A 20,205-nucleotide genomic window follows, 5' to 3' on the forward strand; every position below is an offset into this window, starting at 1 on the left:
ATCATCAAACACAACATGCACAGATTCCATAACAATGTTGGTTCTTAGATTGTAGACCCTATAAGATTTTCCAGCTGAATAACCAACAAATATTCCTTCATCAGCCTTTGCATCAAACTTCCCTTTATGGTCAGATTGATTCCTCAGTATAAAGCATTTACATCCAAAGACATGAAGAAAGTTTAGAGTTGGTTTTCTTCTCTTGAACAACTGATAGGGAGTCATGCCTTTAGCTTGATTGATCAAAGAAATATTCTGAGTGAAGCAGGCACAATTAACAGCTTCAGCCCAGAAATATGTTGGTAACTTTGATTCTTCAAGCATTGTTCTGGCAGCTTCAATTAAAGATCTGTTCTTTCTTTCAACAACCCCATTTTGCTGAGGTGTTCTTGGAGCTGAGAACTCATGCATGATTCCATTTTCTTCACAGAACAGCCTTAATGTCAAATTCTTGAACTCAGTTCCATTGTCACTCCTGATATTTCTAACCTTCAAGTCAGGATGATTGTTGACTTGCCTGATGTGATTGATAATGATTTCACTTGCTTCATCCTTTGATCCAAGAAAACAGACCCATGAGAACTTAGAGAAATCATCTACAATCACTAAGCAATATCTTTTTCTTGCTATTGACAATACATTGACTGGTCCAAACAAATCCATATGTAGCAGCTGTAATGGTTCATCAATTGTTGTTTCAAGCTTCTTCTGAAATGATGCTTTCCTTTGTTTGCCTTTCTGACAAGCATCACACAGACCATCCCTTGAGAATTCAACAAGAGGAATTCCTCTTACTAAGTCCTTTTTGACTAGATCATTCATTGTTTTGAAATTCAAATGGGATAGCTTCTTGTGCCATAGCCAACTCTCAACTGAACTTGCTTTGCTGAAGAGACAAGTAATAGATTCTGCATCTGTAGAGTTGAAGTCAGCTAAGTACACATTTCCTTTTCTAACTCCAGTTAGAACCACTTTGTTGTCTTCCTTACTAGTGACAACACAGGCTTCAGAATTGAAGGAAACTGTATTCCCTCTATCACATAGTTGACTGATACTCAGTAAGTTGTGCTTGAGACCATCAACTAATGCAACTTCTTCAATGATGACATTCCTTGTTGAAATCAAGCCATATCCCATAGTAAACCCTTTGCTGTCATCTCCAAAGGTTATGCTGGGGCCAGCTCTCTCTTTAAACTCTGTGAGCAGGGAGAAATCTCCAGTCATGTGTCTTGAACAGCCACTGTCCAAGTACCATAGATTTCTTCTATTTTCCTGCACACCACAAAATCAATCAATTTGATTTTGGTACCCAAGTTTCCTTGGGTCCATTCTTGTTAGCCTTTCTCCTAGACTTCATTCCTCCTGCATCTTTAGACTTAGGTGAGTTTGAGTCAACCTTGGTCTTAGATGTGGTTGGTTGAGGTGTAGGGTTAGTCACAACATTATCCATCACATTTATAGAATTATTAGGCATGGATTGTGCATACATGTTATTCCACATTGGCATATTGTATGGCATTTGAGGCATACTGAATGCAGCAAGATAAGGATTGTTAAAATATGGCATGTTTGCAAAATGTGCATAAGGATTTTGTTGAGACATAACAGGCATAGCATGTAGAGGTGATACAGACATGTTAGGCATGGAAGAGGGTACAGTTATGGGAGATTTCTTAATAGATTTACAGTTAGCAGATAGATGATTAACACTACTACAATGCACACAGCTTTTTCTAGGAGCATACTTGTCAGGTGTGTAATTGTTATGTTTGTTAACTCCTACCTTCCCATTTCTGTTGGATTTCCTTTTGGATTCCTTTTTATCCTCAACCATCTTGAGCCTATTGTTTAACTGTTCTAAGGTCATGTGCCCTACATTCACCTTTCTGACATCTTTGGATGTGCTTGCTCCTTCTTTGACAAAGTTCTTTGAAGTTGAACCAAACTTTTTGTTGAGTTTCTTTAGATTTTCTCTTTTAGAAACATCTGCCTGTTTTAATTGAGGAACCTTCAACGGATGTTCCTTTTCTTCCTTCAACGGATAACTTTCATCATCCGTTGATTCCACATCCGTTGACAGTCCATCAATTAATTCCAGTTTCTTTTTATTTTTATCCCAGGCAGTTTTATAGAATGATTCAATTCCTTGGACTTTGGCAATTTGAGCACTTACATCCCTAGATGTTTTCCAGGCTTTAATCACCTCTTGCTCTTTCTCTAATTGATTGGAAAGTATTTCTACTTTCTTAACAGATTCAGCTAGTTCATTTTCAACAGATATACAATGCAATTTGGTTTTCTCTAGGTCAATCAACTTATTTTCTAACACAGTATTTCTATTACTTAAAAACAGATTGTTCTCTTTGATCCTACTATTTTCTTTAGCAAGAGATTTAAGAGACACACGCAAATGATACAATTCAGTAGACATGTCATTGAAAGCATCATTGCACTCTTCTTTAGTAAGCTGTGTTAAATCAGTAGTGATTACCTGATTGCTTGATGAACTAACTTCGTTTTCTTCAGAATCAGCCATGAGAGCAAGGTTGACATAATCCACATCTTCATCCTCTTCATCTCCATCAGCTGCCCAGTCCTTTTCTTGAGTAATGAAAGCCCTTTCCTTCTGTTTGAGTAGATCAAAATATTTCTTTTTGTAATCTACTTGTTCAAATTTCTTCTTTTCAGAGGTTGGCTTTCTGCACTCACTTGCAAAGTGTCCACTTATACCACAGTTAAAACACTTGAACTTGGATTTGTCCACCATGTTCTTATAGGGTTTAGTGGCTCTAGTGTTTTTCCTGAACTTCATCTTTGCAAATCTCCTGGACAGAAATGCAAGATGCTCATCAATACCATCAGAGTCATCTTGACTGGAGTTGTCTTCATTTTCAGCAACTTGCTCTTTACCCTTGTCTGATTCTGGATTTCTTACACCATCTTTGGAGCTTGATGTAGATCTCACAGTTTCTTTTCTGCATTCTTTCTCATTTTCAGCTACCAATGCAACTGAACCTCCTTTCTTTCTCCCCCTCTCCAATACCTCATCATGTTCCAACTCTAGTTCATAAGTCTTCAAGATTCCATATAATCTTTCAAGAGTAAAGTCCTTATAATCCTGAGAGTTTCTTAAGGAAACAGTCATGGGTTTCCATTCCTTTGGTAAGGATCTCAAAAATTTAAGATTTGAATCCTTCACCTGGTACACTCTACCATACAGCTTCAGTCCATTCAACAGCTTTTGGAATCTATTAAATGTGTCATTTAAAGATTCATTCTCTTCAAAATGAAAGTACTCATACTGTTGAATGAGAAGCTGCATTTTGTTCTCTTTTACTTGTTCTGTACCTTCACACAGCAACTGAACTGTGTCCCAAACCTCTTTGGCAGTTGAACAATTTATCACATTATCAAACATATCCTTGTCAAGACCATTAAACAAAATGTTCATAGCCTTCTTATCCTTGTGGACTTCTTCTGTGTCTTCCATTGTCCATTCTGCTCTAGGTTTTGGAATGGATTGACCAACAGCAATTGTGGCCGTAGCAACTGTGGCTACTTTGTGGGGAATGTGAGGACCATTCTCAATGCAGTTTACATAACCTTCATCTTGGGAGAGTAGATGAAGGTGCATTTTCACCTTCCAGTGGTGATAACTGTCTTTGTCAAGAACTGGGATCTTTACTCCAATATCCTTCTTACTCATCTTTGTTAGATTCCAAGATCTTTAAACTCTTTGTGTGTCAAGAGCTTGCTCTGATACCAATTGTTATTCCTAGAGGACTAACAATGAGATTTACAGAAGGGGGGTTGAATGTAAATCTCAAAACTTTTTCAGGTTTTGAGAAGTTTATTAAAGCAGTGTGTTCTAGATGAACAAGTGTATGAATTGCTTTGAGCTAATGCAGACAGATATATATTCAAACACAAAATGTAAAGAACACAACAAACTTTAAAAACTTTTCTGGTGGATTTGTTGTTCCACCAGAGATGGTATATTAGAAAATCTGTGTTCAACAATGTTGATCACAGCTGCATCCTAGTACAAACTAGATGAATTTTCTCTCAAGATATTTCTTAACAGCTCTGGAAAATCTCTCTCTAATTACTAGCTTCTTCTTGGTTTATATATTACCAAGTGTACAAGTGAAAAACAATATAAAATTACAATAGTAAAATAAGTTCTTCACTTGCTTCTTTTCCTGTTCACTCCAGTACTTTGTTGACTATTGCATCTTTGTACTAAAGAAGAACGGCTGCTTTTTCTGTTGATCCTGAAATTCGGCTGCCACATCTCAGTTTTCTCTGTCAACCCATGTGCCTCTGTCTGTAGGTACAACTACCACTTATCAACGGCTAATTAGCAGAACATCCGTTGAAGCTTTCATCCGTTAATGACTTCATCCGTTGAAGGATGTTATCCGTTGAAGCTTTCATCCGTTGATGCATTTATCCGTTGATGCTCTCATCCGTTGAAGGATGTTATCCGTTGAAGCTTTAGAGACATCCGTTGAAGCTTAGCTTCTCATCCGTTGAAGGTCTTTAAGTCATCCGTTGATACCACTTCATTTATACAAAATTACAAGGCATGAAATATTTACAATTGGCCTTCCTATCTGCATATCATCTAGTAGTCAACATGACTTATAGTTTCTCTCAACTTCTAAGAATTACATTTTAAATACAGAGACTGAAATATGCTACAATACTAGACTTATTTCTAAGTAAAGCTACACCATCAACGGATAGCCAAAGTGGTCTTATCCGTTGAGGCTACTGACACTAAATTTCTACTTAAGTATTTTGTTAAACATATCATCAAACTAATGCACATATATTCCTAACAACTCTTCTACTCGGGGATTTATTCAAATATACTTAGTATAGACATAGATTCATTCCTAGGGATTCGTTTTTTAACGAACTAGAATTCGAATCGATCGATTCACATAAAACAAATTCAGATGAGAGCCCCTAGACTCTCAATCAACGACTTAGTTCAAATCAGGTACATATCACCTTAATATTGATACGCAAGACATATTGTATATAGACTGCAACTACAGCAGCCACGACCCCTCAGGGCAACTTTACCTATATTTACCAATAACTCGAATGGTTCAACATAGTTAGGACTCCACTTGTCCCTTCTATTCAAACATAACCAATCTCTTTTAAGGTAAAACTTTTGCCTATACCGCGATCCTTATTCTATATATTTATATCTTTTCGATGCAAATCTGCTTCCTCTTTTGGTATATCCCCAGTTGTTAGGTCCCAATGTGTTTGTAGAAGGGGGGGTTGAATACAAACAGTACCAAATAATCGAATAAATGTGGAATAAAAAAAATGAAACAAAATTCAAGTTAAATAAAAATATTATTAAACTTGAAAGGTGTTACAATAACTGTATCGATTACAAGGTATTAATCTCAAATCAATTATCACAAATCTAGAATAAATTCGACATGAACTTTTTCTATTTTTGCAATAATTAGAATCAAATGCTAAACGCGATTTGAGATTAAGTTCTAGGGATTTTGATCCGCTAGATTGTTACACAAGAACAAGAGAATGATTTCTAGTTGATTGGATTTAACTTTGCAATCTAGAAATTGATCTTGAATTAAGCAGATAAAAAATTGAATGTTTCAGAGGCGGCTGCTTTTTCTTTCTGTTTGTTCGTGGCTTCTATTTTTTCTGGATGATTGAGTTGGTGCTGCTCTGCTTCTTTTTAATCAACAGCCGAATAGAATTGAACTGGCATGACAATCCTATAGCTGGCAAGACTTTCGGTAGGACAATGGATTGAACTAGCAAGACAATCTGAATGAACTAGCATGACAATCAGAATGAACTAGCAAGACAATCATCCTCCTAGTGTAACTTTTGGTGAGACTATTGAAAATGGCCTAGCATGACAATCGGTATGACAATCCTGATTGTCATGCTAGTTCATTTTCAATTGTCTTGCTGATTTAATGCAGATTTTAATCCAATTAAAATTCTGAAAATCATTAATATTAATTCAGAATTAATTAATCAATTAATTCAATTAATCAATAAATTAATCTTTGCAGATATAATTTATTTTCTTAATTAAATTATATGACTTAATTAATTAATAGAGAATTAAAACTAATCTTAAGCAGCAACCATTCTTCTGAAAATCTTCTGATAATCACAGTCAATTATGAATCAATTCCACCACTTCAACGTTGACACTCGATGTACTGTCTGGTTCATGAGTGACTAACTTCCGTGACATTTCTTCATGTCTTGACTTTGACACTTTGATTTTCTTCAGATTAAATCATTGTAATTAATTGATACCCTGACGAGATCTCTGTCACTTGATTAAATCCACGATCTTGATTTATATCACTGAGGCATGATCAACTTCTTGAACTTCTTCCAGTGAATTAACTCCTCAAGTCTGTAGATGAACCTTGTTTCTGAATCCTTTGACAGATATTACTTTGCGAGATCTCTCTGACGGTAGATCCACTATTTACTTATTACATTCTTATTTGAGTTGAGTTGAATCCTCGAATATACAAATAGGCTATGACATATGACTTACAATCTCCCCCTATTTGTTTGTTAGACAATAACACACAAATACCTAGAGGATAACTCAACTAACAAATAAGAAAAAGATATAAACATACATGCAAAGTAAATAGCAGAAAAGTTCTGGATGAGATTTAACATTTTCCAGATTCCAAGTAGATGTTCCTCTAGACTGAACATATCTTCAAGTAGTTCCATCTTCATTTGTACAACCACATTTCCTGTTGAGAAGCCCATATCTCTTGCTTCTCCCCCTATGAGAATCAACTGATTAAAGAAGATCACCTTTGTTTTACCACCTCTCCCGTACAATAGGATCCGCAGATAAAAACCAATGGTACTCCCCTAACAGCTTCTTCCCTTACTAGGAAATCACCTTGTGTTTACCACCTCTCCCGTACAATAGGATCCGTAGTTACAAACAACAATGGTGTGGTGTAGTGTACATTTTTAGGATCTTTTTCTTCCTCCCTGCTATTTCTCCCCCTTAGTTGAGGAATCCTCCAAACTATTACTTAAGCTTTTATCTCCCCCTTAAAGAAGGAATGTATGCCGTCGTCTGAAGGAGTTCTCATATTTCACTTGGTTGGAAAAGAAATAACAAGTAGTTTCTCTTTCTTCCTCACTGTGAGTGTGTGATTGTGTTTTAGTGTACCTCACATGTGTTTCACTCTTCTCTCCACTCGTGTTTACACTCATTCTCATAAGTGTATCACTCTTCTCTCATAGCTCCATAATCCAGCTGTACCTGCAAGGAAAATCACCTTAGCCATCCTTAAGGAGGTCACATGTGGTGCAATGGGAGTTCACAAATCCCCATCCCTGTTAAACTCGTCAGATGAATCTGAGTCATAATCTACAAGTTGCTAGTTTCCCTTTTAGGGTTGCAGATTTGAATTCTGGGAAGGTAAACAATGATCCAAAGAATTTAGCATAAAGATCAAAGTTCCCTTCTAATGTCTGTGAAGACATTTCCTTGTGACTTATCAGGTAATATCTGAATCATTGTCAACAAGTTGCCGATCTGCACCTATGTCAGATCCACTATCCGCAGATGCATCCAGGGGATTTAAGCGTGGGGAGGTAGATACTGACCACTGACATATGGCTTTTGGATCAGTATCCTCTCCTAACACCTGTAAAGGCAATTGGTCCACTAACGAACCTTGAACAATCGAATCTGACCTTAAAATGGTCGAAACTCTTATTTCCATCAACTCATCCTTTGTGTGTGTAACCTCTTCTTGTGCATCAAGAATTGTTTATGTTTGAAGTGGTGACACTACATCGGATACCTTGGCTGATAGGCAAAATTCAATAGACGCACCCTGTTGAGAGAATGAATCTAGTAACTGTTTTTGTGCCTTTTCAGCCATTACATCTTTTTGAGAAGATGTATGGGGGCTAGCAGTTGTCTCGGTTTAAATACTACTCATCTATGTAGGAGACAGAGCTACTGGGTTGACTACAGAACCTTCCTTATGTGGTGCACTAAGGCACTATCTCCCTCACGCTCATTCATACTACATTTAGTGGTAAGAGAGTGTTGGTTGGTTCTGTTTCTGTGTTTGTCTTTACAGTCTGGGATAGATGTTATGGGTTTTCAACCTCATGACTGTCAATGAAAGAAAGTCATTGGAGACTGAACCTGTAACACAGAACATATGGTGATAGAGAGAAAATGATTTACAATAGTGATTTCAAAAGATTTTACATGACATAAGAAATCACTAATGTAGAAAGAAGTTTGATTTTGTTTTTCAATATGAATGAATTTTTGATAAAACATTGATCACTTAGGGTAAAGTCTAAGTAATTCTCATTCATGTCAAAAGCTTACAAATATCTGCAACATAATGTTAACAAGATATCATTGACCGATACTTGTCAAGTACTTTAGATACTAATTGTTATGTTGCATAAACAATATACCACTGCACATATAAAACAATATGATTGTGCCTAGTGATAAGATAGTTATAAATATGACGACTCTACTTATTCATATAAAACTGTAACTGCAGTTAGAGTGCCATACCATGTCCTTGACGATTGCTTGAGCAGTATACTAGTTCATACCAACCTGAAGTGAGATTGTGAAGAAGAGATTGCATAGTCCAATAGATCTGCAGCTGCAAAGTCCATGAACTGTGGTGCACTGACTTCCTCTTTTAACTCACCAATCAGGAGTACACTTGTACACATCTTACTAGAGTACAATTCCAAGTGTAATGTGCAGCAGGTGCCTGATATGTCATAATATTCTCAAGTCTCGTCACTGGTGCTATATGTTGGATACTGCTTCCTGATAATAACCTAGCACAATATACAAAATTACAATGATAACATTCCCAGCTTGCAAACAGCCATATCCCTCGGATAAACCTTTGCTGTTATCTCCAAAGGTAATCAGGGGGCCAGCTTTCTCAATCCTCATTTGATAGCAGGGCTCTATCTCCGGTCATATGTCTTGATGATCCACTGTCAAGAATCCACACTATCGGTTACACCTGTATACTGCCCTGCACTTCAAATGGATTAGACCTTCTTCGGAACCCAAACTTGGTTGGGCCCGGCATACTTGTAGAATTGTCCTTTGTCATGCAAAACAACATTTTTAATTTTAACGATCTCAACATTCTCAATGACTGAACATTTGACCTTGTAAACAGCCTTAACAAATTTCTGTTTAAGCTTAGGCACAAATGTCTCCTTTCTAGCCTTAGAAGGACTAGCAGTCTTAGACCTATCATGCTTCTTGTTATTCACATGCTGACGAGGAGTAGTCTTATCATTAGACACATGCTTACCATTAAAATAAGCATACATCATATTAAAAGCACAAGACATACAATAAGCAACACCACATGCTTTATGAGAGTGATTAACAGCAGGTAATTTATGCATGGTAGACATGGCATTATTGTTATCCAACTCATGTGTGTCTGAGTTATTCTCAGTTGCTTTCACAACTTTGACTGGAACTTTCGACTCACTTGACTTGGAAACAATCTTCTCATAAGCATGATCCTCAGCACGTATTTCTTCTTGAATAACAGAAGAGGTCGCATCAAATGGTTCAGCAATTGATGCTTTATAGAGGGGTTCATCAACACCCTTAAGCACATGTGGTACTTCCCTCCCTTTAGCACAGACATGAGGAGGAGAGTTTATGCCTAATTCTCCAATAGCAACATTGTAATCATAACCTATTCCAGATGTTTGATTAACAGCTTGCTTACTGTAGAACTCTTTAGCCTTCGAACAAGAATTGAAGTAGGCTCTAACCTTAGTCTCAAGACCGGTGATCTTGTCTTTGAGAATAGTTTCGAGTTTTCTATAACAGTCAACTCTATTCTCTAGAAAAGATACCTGTTCTTTTAATTTGTCTTGATTAATGTGCACAAGTCTTAATTCATTGACCTCTTTCTCAAGGTCTGTGATCTGTAAACTTAACAGTTCATTATCACGACGTGCACAATCTAAGTTACCTCTTAGATGATAAACCATTTCAGCATCAGAAAGTTTTACCTCTATTCTTGACGATGAAGCTTTTCCATCAATAGCCATAAGAGCAAGATTTCCTTCTTCTTCATCTTCACTATCAGTATCATCCCAGCTTCTTCCCTTTGCCAGATAAGCCCTTTCAGAGTTCTTTCTTACTTGCTTTGGCTTCCTACATTCTGTGGCAAAGTGTCCCAACTCATTGCAGTTATAGCATCTAATGGTGCTCCGATCAACCATCCCTGTTTTGTACCCACCACTGCTGGTGTTAGAGGATGAAGATCCACCTTTCTGGAATTTGTTGTAGTTGGACTTGTACTTAAGCTTGGGATTCCTCCTGAATCTGACATGGGAGAATCTCTTGACAATTTGGGCCATTGATTCATCTTCCAATTGCTCCAGCTCTTCCAAGGAATAAAAATCATCACTTGATTGATTTGTAGTAGGAGGATCATATTCTGCTACTAACTCATTTTCCTCACCCTTGGAAAATTGTACCATTCTTTCTAACTGTTGAGATTGTTGTTGTTGTTGACCTTCAGCTACAAGTGCATTAGATGTGCTGACCATTCTATCCTTCCCGTAGACTTCCTTCTGTTGAATCTGCTCTAACTCATAAGTTTTTAACACTCCATAGAGCCTGTCCAAAGAAATCTCACTCAGATCTCTAGCTTCTCTAATGGCAGTGATTCTATGTTCAAGATGAGCTGGCAGTGTTAAAAGGAACTTTTTGTTGACCTCCCTGATTGAATAATACTTTCCATTGATGTTCAGGTTGTTGATCAATGCATTGTACCTCTCAAACACTTCAGTAATTCCTTCTCCTGGATTTGATTTGAAATGTTCATATTCAGAGGTTAGGATTTCCAACTTGTTCTCCCTAACTTCCTCTGTGCCTTCATTAATTACCTCAATAGTTTCCCACATGTGTTAGAATTTTTACAGTTCATCACATGTCTGTTCATCAAGGGATCAAGGGAATCAATTAATATTAATTGAAGGCTAGCATCCAAGGAGGCTTCTTCCTTCTCAGCAGGAGTAAAATCTTCGGGCTCTTTTGGATAGGTTCTAGCTTTAGTAGTCACCACACCATCTATTATTACCTCCGGTTCAATAACCATCGGAGTTTGTATACCCTTTTTTAACAAGTTTGAATATTTGGGATTTGCAACTTGTAAAAATAATAGCATCTTCTTCTTCCACATGATATAATTCTCTTTATCAAATTGTGGAATTTTAACGGTTCCAACTTTATGTGAAGTCATTATGAATTTTTGAATAAATAAAAATTCAAGGAGTTGAAAAATCACAAAAGTCTAGGATCTTGATTTGTTCATTAATCAGAAGGCTCTGATACCAATTGTTAGGTCCCAATGTGTTTGTAGAAGGGGGGGTTGAATACAAACAGTACCAAATAATCGAATAAATGTGGAATAAAAAAAATGAAACAAAATTCAAGTTAAATAAAAATATTATTAAACTTGAAAGGTGTTACAATAACTGTATCGATTACAAGGTATTAATCTCAAATCAATTATCACAAATCTAGAATAAATTCGACATGAACTTTTTCTATTTTTGCAATAATTAGAATCAAATGCTAAACGCGATTTGAGATTAAGTTCTAGGGATTTTGATCCGCTAGATTGTTACACAAGAACAAGAGAATGATTTCTAGTTGATTGGATTTAACTTTGCAATCTAGAAATTGATCTTGAATTAAGCAGATAAAAAATTGAATGTTTCAGAGGCGGCTGCTTTTTCTTTCTGTTTGTTCTTGGCTTCTATTTTTTCTGGATGATTGAGTTGCTACTGCTCTGCTTCTTTTTAATCAGCAGCCGAATAGAATTGAACTGGCATGACAATCCTATAGCTGGCAAGACTTTCGGTAGGACAATGGATTGAACTAGCAAGACAATCTGAATGAACTAGCATGACAATCAGAATGAACTAGCAAGACAATCATCCTCCTAGTGTAACTTTCGGTGAGACTATTGAAAATGGCCTAGCATGACAATCGGTATGACAATCCTGATTGTCATGCTAGTTCATTTTCAATTGTCTTGCTGATTTAATGCAGATTTTAATCCAATTAAAATTCTGAAAATCATTAATATTAATTCAGAATTAATTAATCAATTAATTCAATTAATCAATAAATTAATCTTTGCAGATATAATTTATTTTCTTAATTAAATTATATGACTTAATTAATTAATAGAGAATTAAAACTAATCTTAAGCAGCAACCATTCTTCTGAAAATCTTCTGATAATCACAGTCAATTATGAATCAATTCCACCACTTCAACGTTGACACTCGATGTACTGTCTGGTTCATGAGTGACTAACTTCCGTGACGTTTCTTCATGTCTTGACTTTGACACTTTGATTTTCTTCAGATTAAATCCTTGTAATTAATTGATACCCTGACGAGATCTCTGTCACTTGATTAAATCCACGATCTTGATTTATATCACTGAGGCATGATCAACTTCTTGAACTTCTTCCAGTGAATTAACTCCTCAAGTCTGTAGATGAACCTTGTTTCTGAATCCTTTGACAGATATTACTTTACGAGATCTCTCTGATGGTAGATCCACTATTTACTTATTACATTCTTATTTGAGTTGAGTTGAATCCTCAAATATACAAATAGGCTATGACATATGACTTACACCAGTTGTTTCAACTCTTTCCCCGAGTTCGCCACCACACTCTTGATGTACTAAATTAACTCAGAACTTAACAATAACTCTGCTCTCACTTTCTCTCGATAAAGGGAGGATTTACGCTTATGTCCACACAACACTTGGCAAAGTAGCAATCTCTTACTAACAGGGTAACTATTATCATAGAAAACCTAATTGATGATAGATGATTATCGCAGTTCACTTTTTAAACCCATCATATATATATTCTCCACATATCTTATGTTGTCCGAATCATCTTCTCACTTTGATCCTCTGTCTAAGGATGATAGGCAGTACTCATTTTCAACTTAGTTCCAAATATTAGAACACCTCCTACTCCTTTCCATCAGCAGGGCCAGAGAATAATTTGATATACTCACTTCTTACCACTTTCAGATACTCAACTTCAACTTCTACAGTTTCCAATTCATTTACTAATTCCTTATCCATCTTAACCATATTTAATCATTTCATTCATTTTTTTATACAAGACATAAACTATTACACGGGCTTTGCTTAGATGGTTATTAGTGAAATATTCAAAAATCTTTTGTTATTTTCCACCAAAATTCATACTTTAAAACTTAGCGTATAATTGCTTCCCTTCTGATCTTCTTAGGGAGATTCTGGGGCGTTCTACACATACTTTCTTAATCCTTAGACAGCTGAGGATGTTATCAATAAATACAATGGACTTTTCCAAGTACTCCTTATATACCATGTTCTTTAAATCTTTATAGATGACTCATACACTTGTCACTCCACATAATATCACCAACCTTGCAACGCTCATAACTTACCCTAATCACAATCTTTGACATGCCCTCAGGCTGTATCTTAAGTCAATCCCGAAAAAATCACGCCCTCCTTGAATTAGGTTAAATAAGTAACCAATTCCTTATACAGGTTACCTATTTTTATTTATTATTTTGGTAAACTCCCCATAATCAGTACACAATCTCATAATTTCATTTCTCTTTCCAGCAACATCACTGGTATGCTCACTTTCCTCATTCTCATAACTTTTACCGTTACCAACTAATTATTTCATTCCACTGACCTCTAAAATTCCAGGCATCTATTTATTACTCAGAGTTTTTCCAACTCAAGTATTTCTTCTTCGCATCCTTACTCATGGTGGATCTACCTTATATCTTTAGCTTATTACTTCTTTCCTTGCATGATTGAAAGAATTCCCTATATTGCTTGTATATCCAAAAACTTATCTTACTACTGGCTTCTGTATACTTTCCACTTTGCTTCTTCTAAAACAGCTCCTTACTTTATTACTAACAACCAACCCGATCCTAAAATCATATCGAACTCTTCTTGCTCGAAGGGTGGCCAATCCGGTGTAACTACGTCCAAGTTCTAAATGCTCGATCTCTTGGTCCTTTTAGAAGTTCTGCCTCTGGCTGTGCTGGATATTGGCCCTTGAGATGTAGTATCTTGAGTAACCGTTCCACCACTCCTTGCAATATGCCCAACCTTTCCATAATTATAACACGTAACTCCTGGATTTTCTGGATTACATTCCAATGTATAATGACCCTTATGTCCACACTTAACATGTTGCACATTCTTTTTGCACGAAACACTGTGTCTCCTGTCACGGGACTCACAATTCACTGCTGACTTAACTAACTGAGTTGGAGTGGAAGCAACTGAAGTAACACTATATCTATCTTGAAATAAACTTTATCTCCGGAATCCCTTACTCATGTTTCGGCCAAGCCAATTCTCAAATCTTTAAATGGATTCTCCTTGGTTTACTTTATCCTTAACACCTTCCGACTTACTTTTCCTATCACTTCCATCCCTAACAATCAACTTCTGGTCACCTTCCATTACCAGGGCGACCTGAACCATGGAGGAGTATGTCTTAAATTGTAATTCCACAACTCCTCTGCGAATTCCAGGCTTCAAACTTTGTTGGAACCTCCTTACTTGTCTGAATCTCTATACTTACCTACTTAGGAACTAATTGGGCCAATTCTGTAAACTTGGCATCAAATTCTAACACACTTCTTTCATCTTGTTCTAGTTCTAGAAACTCAATTTTTTTTTCATTTGACTTCGCACACAATCTGGGAAATACCTTTCCAAAAAAAACAACTTAGTAAACCTAGCCCATGAAATAGGGCCTTCTCCTTCTGACGCTCTGGTTGATTCCCACCAATAATTCACTTCATTTTTCAACAAATAACTTACACAATCGGTCTTACAGTTATCACTTACTTGCACGAGATTGAAAACTTCCTCCATTTCTCTTAACTATGCTCCAGCAGTTACTAGATTAGGTTCACTTTTAAACTCAAAGAGATTAACATTCCAATAAGATTTGAAACAAACACTTGGGTTCACTCCTTGCTGTTGCTACTGCAACAGTAGTTGTTGTTGCTGAACCTATTGGATTAGCTGCAACTGTTGTTGTTGCTGCTTGCGCAACAAGTCTAGGATTTCATTTATAATTGGACCCTCTACAAAACTACTACTATTTTCCTTAGACTGGGTAATTTCTTGGGTGGCATTTTCCTGGAATATGTAAATGAATTTATTCAAACATAACAAAATGTTTAGCAAAAGATATCACCGTTTAAACGGTGCACCTGTATCAGGAAAATGCTGCCCAATAAAATACCTATGTCTTTAGTACCGGGGCCCATTTACTAAAGAAATCTAGATTAATAGCACTAGCAATCACATCAACAATGACAGTAGCAGAATCAACAACAGTTCAGAGGACTAAAATACAAAGAAACCGAATACCATAACATGACTCCTCAATTCAACAGCAACGAACTAACTTTTGGTCATTGCTCTATTATCATACTAATACTAATCTGATACACTATGAGATTTATCTGGTCATAACATCCACCTACCTTGAACAAACTGTTTAATTAGGTCAATTTAAGGAACACTGAGCTCCTCTAGGCACCAAAGTTCAAATTTCAACCAATCACTCTTCTAGAGAGGATTTCTTTTCACCCACGAGCGATTTATCCACCACTGCCTTACTTTTCCCGAAGCTGTAACTCTATCTTTAGTTCCTTAACTCTCGCAGTTACCATTATCCTTAAATGATATCCTGATATAGGACTCGCATTCTTCTCAACAGTCGCTCTTACTTGTTTGCAATAACAAACACCATCTAATCGCAGAAATTCATTACCATAGAAAATCCAATAAAATTTCGGGCTCGAGGGAATCGAATAAGAAGAAACAGTGAAGAAGAAAATATAGGTATGACTGAGAGCAACCATACAAGTACATAAGATGGCCAGTCTTAGTACCATACGGTCACAACACATAACTCGGTGGCGTCCCACCAGACCCTTTTGCCACACAGACAAATGGTCAATTCATATGCATTATTTGCCCCAATCAACCAAAAATCATCGAGGAAAGAAACAATATTTCAGATAAGAAATTTATGAATAGAATGGAAAGAATCTGATTTGTAAGGAGATCAACAGAACCCTAAGTATCTTACCTCGGGTTCACAACTTTCTCACAAGAAAGAGAAATAACTTATGGAATAAAACAATTATTCTGGAGATAAAATACATTTCAAGGAAGAAATAAAAGAGTTCAACGATATCACCTCCCGTTCTGATCCACATTCACTATCAAACTTAGTCTTCATAACAACCCATAACTATTATCATACTATCAAAACTCACCAAGATCACATAATCAGTCTAATAACATTCCTTGACACAGAAAATGCGATATTTAGAAACAACGTTGGCGTCTTCTCAGCTGGCACAATAAGGACCCGCTCAATGCTGAATCCTCACCATCAGACTAGAATTCTCGGGAGGGAAAAATAGAAATCTCTATCGAACATTACTAATAATACATATACGAAGGAGATGTACTCCACACTAGGGCAGTTCCGGTCAATCCTCAATAAATGCCAGGGTTGCGCTTCCGAAACCCTTGACTAAACTCATAGACTTGCTCCTCTGATTGAGTTGCTGACTCACACCTATATACATACCTTTCGACACTCTTTCGACTCTGCCCATAACCTAAATCAGGGACTCAAACCTGTAGCTCTGATACCAACTGTGACGGCCTCAACCCCGGGGTCAGGAGTTGACGTCATCAACAACAATAACAACAATCTAAATCATGAATAATACATAACTACGACCCCTGTTCCAAGACCTTTGTCCAGGTTTAAGTATGACTCAGGTTAAACAACTAACACAACTCAAACTTACAACAATCATCCCGACGCAGCTAACTTAACACAGCAACTCAACAGACCACCCTTGGTCTAGCACAACATTCTCAGAGGAGTCTGACTCGAAGGGAACTGGAACTCTGCCCGACTATCACCGAAGAATATCCTAGGCATCTGCAATACATATAAAACATTCTGCAAGGATGAGCAATTGCTTGCTCAGCAGTACCACTATATGAATAACAAGCAAAATAGTTTAAAGTAAAGCAGTTATAAGAACAGAATTCATATCTTGCCAGAAACATGTAAAACAAGTATAAACTGGATATCAAAACTAGCATGCTCTGTAAAACAATAACATCAGTAGTGTGTTGTGCATAAATACCAGAGAATAATTCTAGCATGCCATTTTCATTTCCAAATCCGCTATATCAACTACCCATGCCCTTACGAGAATCACACAAAACCAAATCAGATACGTAGTGGATATGTGAAGACAGCTGATCAGGCTATCAATACCAGACGGCTCTAACTGCCATCCCATTTACCTGTTTCGGAACTTAGAGACTGGCTAGGTCTTTGACCTGCTGGACTAATCGGTTTTATAATGCGCGAACCGAATAGGCCTCTTACGCCACCTCAATAGGCCTACTCTGGCCCCAATGTATCCCATATCTGACCGTTTTATCCAGTTTTCAAAACACTTGTACCTATCTCATTTTCAAAATCACTTATTTAGCCAGCACATATTTAAAAATCCATTTCGAAAATCATTCCATTCGAGACAGGTACCTTTCGAAGTTACTTTTCCCCAAAATAATTCAAAAACAATTATCTATAACTACAGGGGATACGTAACTTAAAACATTTTTGTTCCATTACAAGAATAAAACATTTAGCTATTCATATACACTGAACCATAAAAGAATGGTCAGGGGTACTTACCTTGCAGAGCTTTACGACCATCTCTAACTGATTTTGATAGACTTGAACGTTCAGGCTCTCATGGAAAAAATGAATGTCTCACTAGAATACATCCCTGCTTCGCAGCAATCTATCTCAAGATAGTATCCAAGACTCTTAAGGTTCTTTGCTCGGGAACCTAGAGGCACTAGTCGACTGATCACTAGATTATCTTAATTCAATATCAATTCCTGAGTCCTTCAACCAGAACCTACAGAACCGAAATACCCTACGTTAGAGGTCTAGGTATGCTTGACATATCCTCAACAACACATCTACCCAATCGATAACGATTCCCGACTCGTACTTAATCGCATTATATTAACATACACAATAATCAGGGTTCACGCTCTTAGAAATCGGTTCGGTGTTTGTTTTCAGAAAATATGTATACTCGTCATTTTGCGAAATTAGGGTCATTGAGTTTTAACAAAATATTCACCACAACATACAATCACTGTTTATCGGCCTACCCGTCGAACAACTCGACGTCAAATCACAACCAGCAATCCAACAATTACAATTCCAATCACAATTCAGCAAGCAACCAATCGATCAAAATAATTCTCGAACTGAATTATTTAAGTAATTCTACTTTTTATTTTGACTATAATAATATACGAGCTAAAGTATTTATTTTAAAATATTAGGACTCAGAATTATATCATCACCGTCCACCGTTGGCTCGCCGAGGCTCATCGCCGACGGCGACAAAATTTCACGGGTACCCGATTAATTTTTTGGGTTTCCAACGCGAAATTCTATCGATTAAATTTATAAATTCATCCCGCACGAAATCATTTATTTCACGAATATTCAATCAATAATTTCTGCAAAAAGAATAAAAATTCACTTCCATCAGATTTTCAGAGAAGTAAAAGAATAATAAATTGTAAAAGAGCACACGCACGCGCGTGTATTACAAAACAATCAGCCGGAACAAATAGCCGGAAATTACGAAAAGAGTCTTAAAATTTTCTAAAAATCCTGAAACTAATAAAATAAAATTTTTATAATTTTTTTTTAAGACATTTTTGAAACGCAACTCGTATCCGCATTTCACAATTAGCGAACCAAGCTACATTCAAAACAAATTCAAAAAATTACGAGAATAGTCTTGAAATGTTACAAATATCCCGAAATTTATAAAAACATAAATTTCATAATTTTAAAATAATTTCTGAAACGCAATTTATACCCGCTTTTAACAAATAAACAAATCAACGCGCGGGTAAAATTAATCCTGAAAATTCCCAAAATAATTTTAAAATTTTCAGAATAATACGAACTTAATAAAATATAATTTTCATAATTTTTGAAGATTTCCATAATTAAATATGGATTTTATCATTAAACACACTCAGAAAATCATTTAAAGATAGATAATTAATGAAATATTGATTTCTCAATTTTATAAAGTCTTAAAAATAATTATTGAAATTATAAAGTCATAAAAATAATTGTAGAGACAATCCAAGTATTTACGGAAATAAAACTGCAATAATACCCTTTTTTCTTTTTTTTAACAACGATCCCAAATCATACAATTCATCAATTAACCATACAATTCAATTCCATGCACTAGTAATCACATTCACATGGTGACAGAGTAATAACCCACTGACTGAACCCACACAAATATTTTATTTAATTATTTATTCCATAATTACACATTTAAATAATAATAAAAGTATACGGGTCGTTATAATCGACCTCACCCATCTGATGTCCCCATGTCGCTCTGCGGGCCTGAGAAGACCACCAACATATGTCTGATCGGCTGGCTGGCCACCCGGCAAATAATCATAGGTGTAGCCAAGTCCCTTCTCATCAGCTTTCCCACCAAACCACTCCTACATCACTACGATCGTCGAATTGTCAATAGAGGCACTCAATAACTGAAGTTGCTCATGTATGGACCAATGAACTCCAACCGCCACACAGAGCTTAGTCACAATCGAGGCATAAAGGATAGATTCCGTAGTGCTCCCATGCAGAAACCTCAGAATACCCTAATAAATAATGGAGCCAAGATCCACATAATCACCCTGTAATATTCCCCACAACAACTTTGCCCGATCCACAGTAACATCATGCACATGAGAAGAAGGCATGATGTTCGCACAGATAAAAAAAGTTCCAAGCATGAGTAAACCTGTTCATGCATGAGGCAGGGAAAGTGGCATACTCGTTCGAACCTCTCTTGAACTTCCAGTGAGTGTTTGGGACACACAGCGTAACAACAATCATGTCCAAGCCAAAATCCTCCCCGATCTTAG

This window comes from Apium graveolens, chromosome 5 (genome assembly GCF_009905375.1).
Source record: "Apium graveolens cultivar Ventura chromosome 5, ASM990537v1, whole genome shotgun sequence".
NCBI lineage: Eukaryota > Viridiplantae > Streptophyta > Magnoliopsida > Apiales > Apiaceae > Apium > Apium graveolens.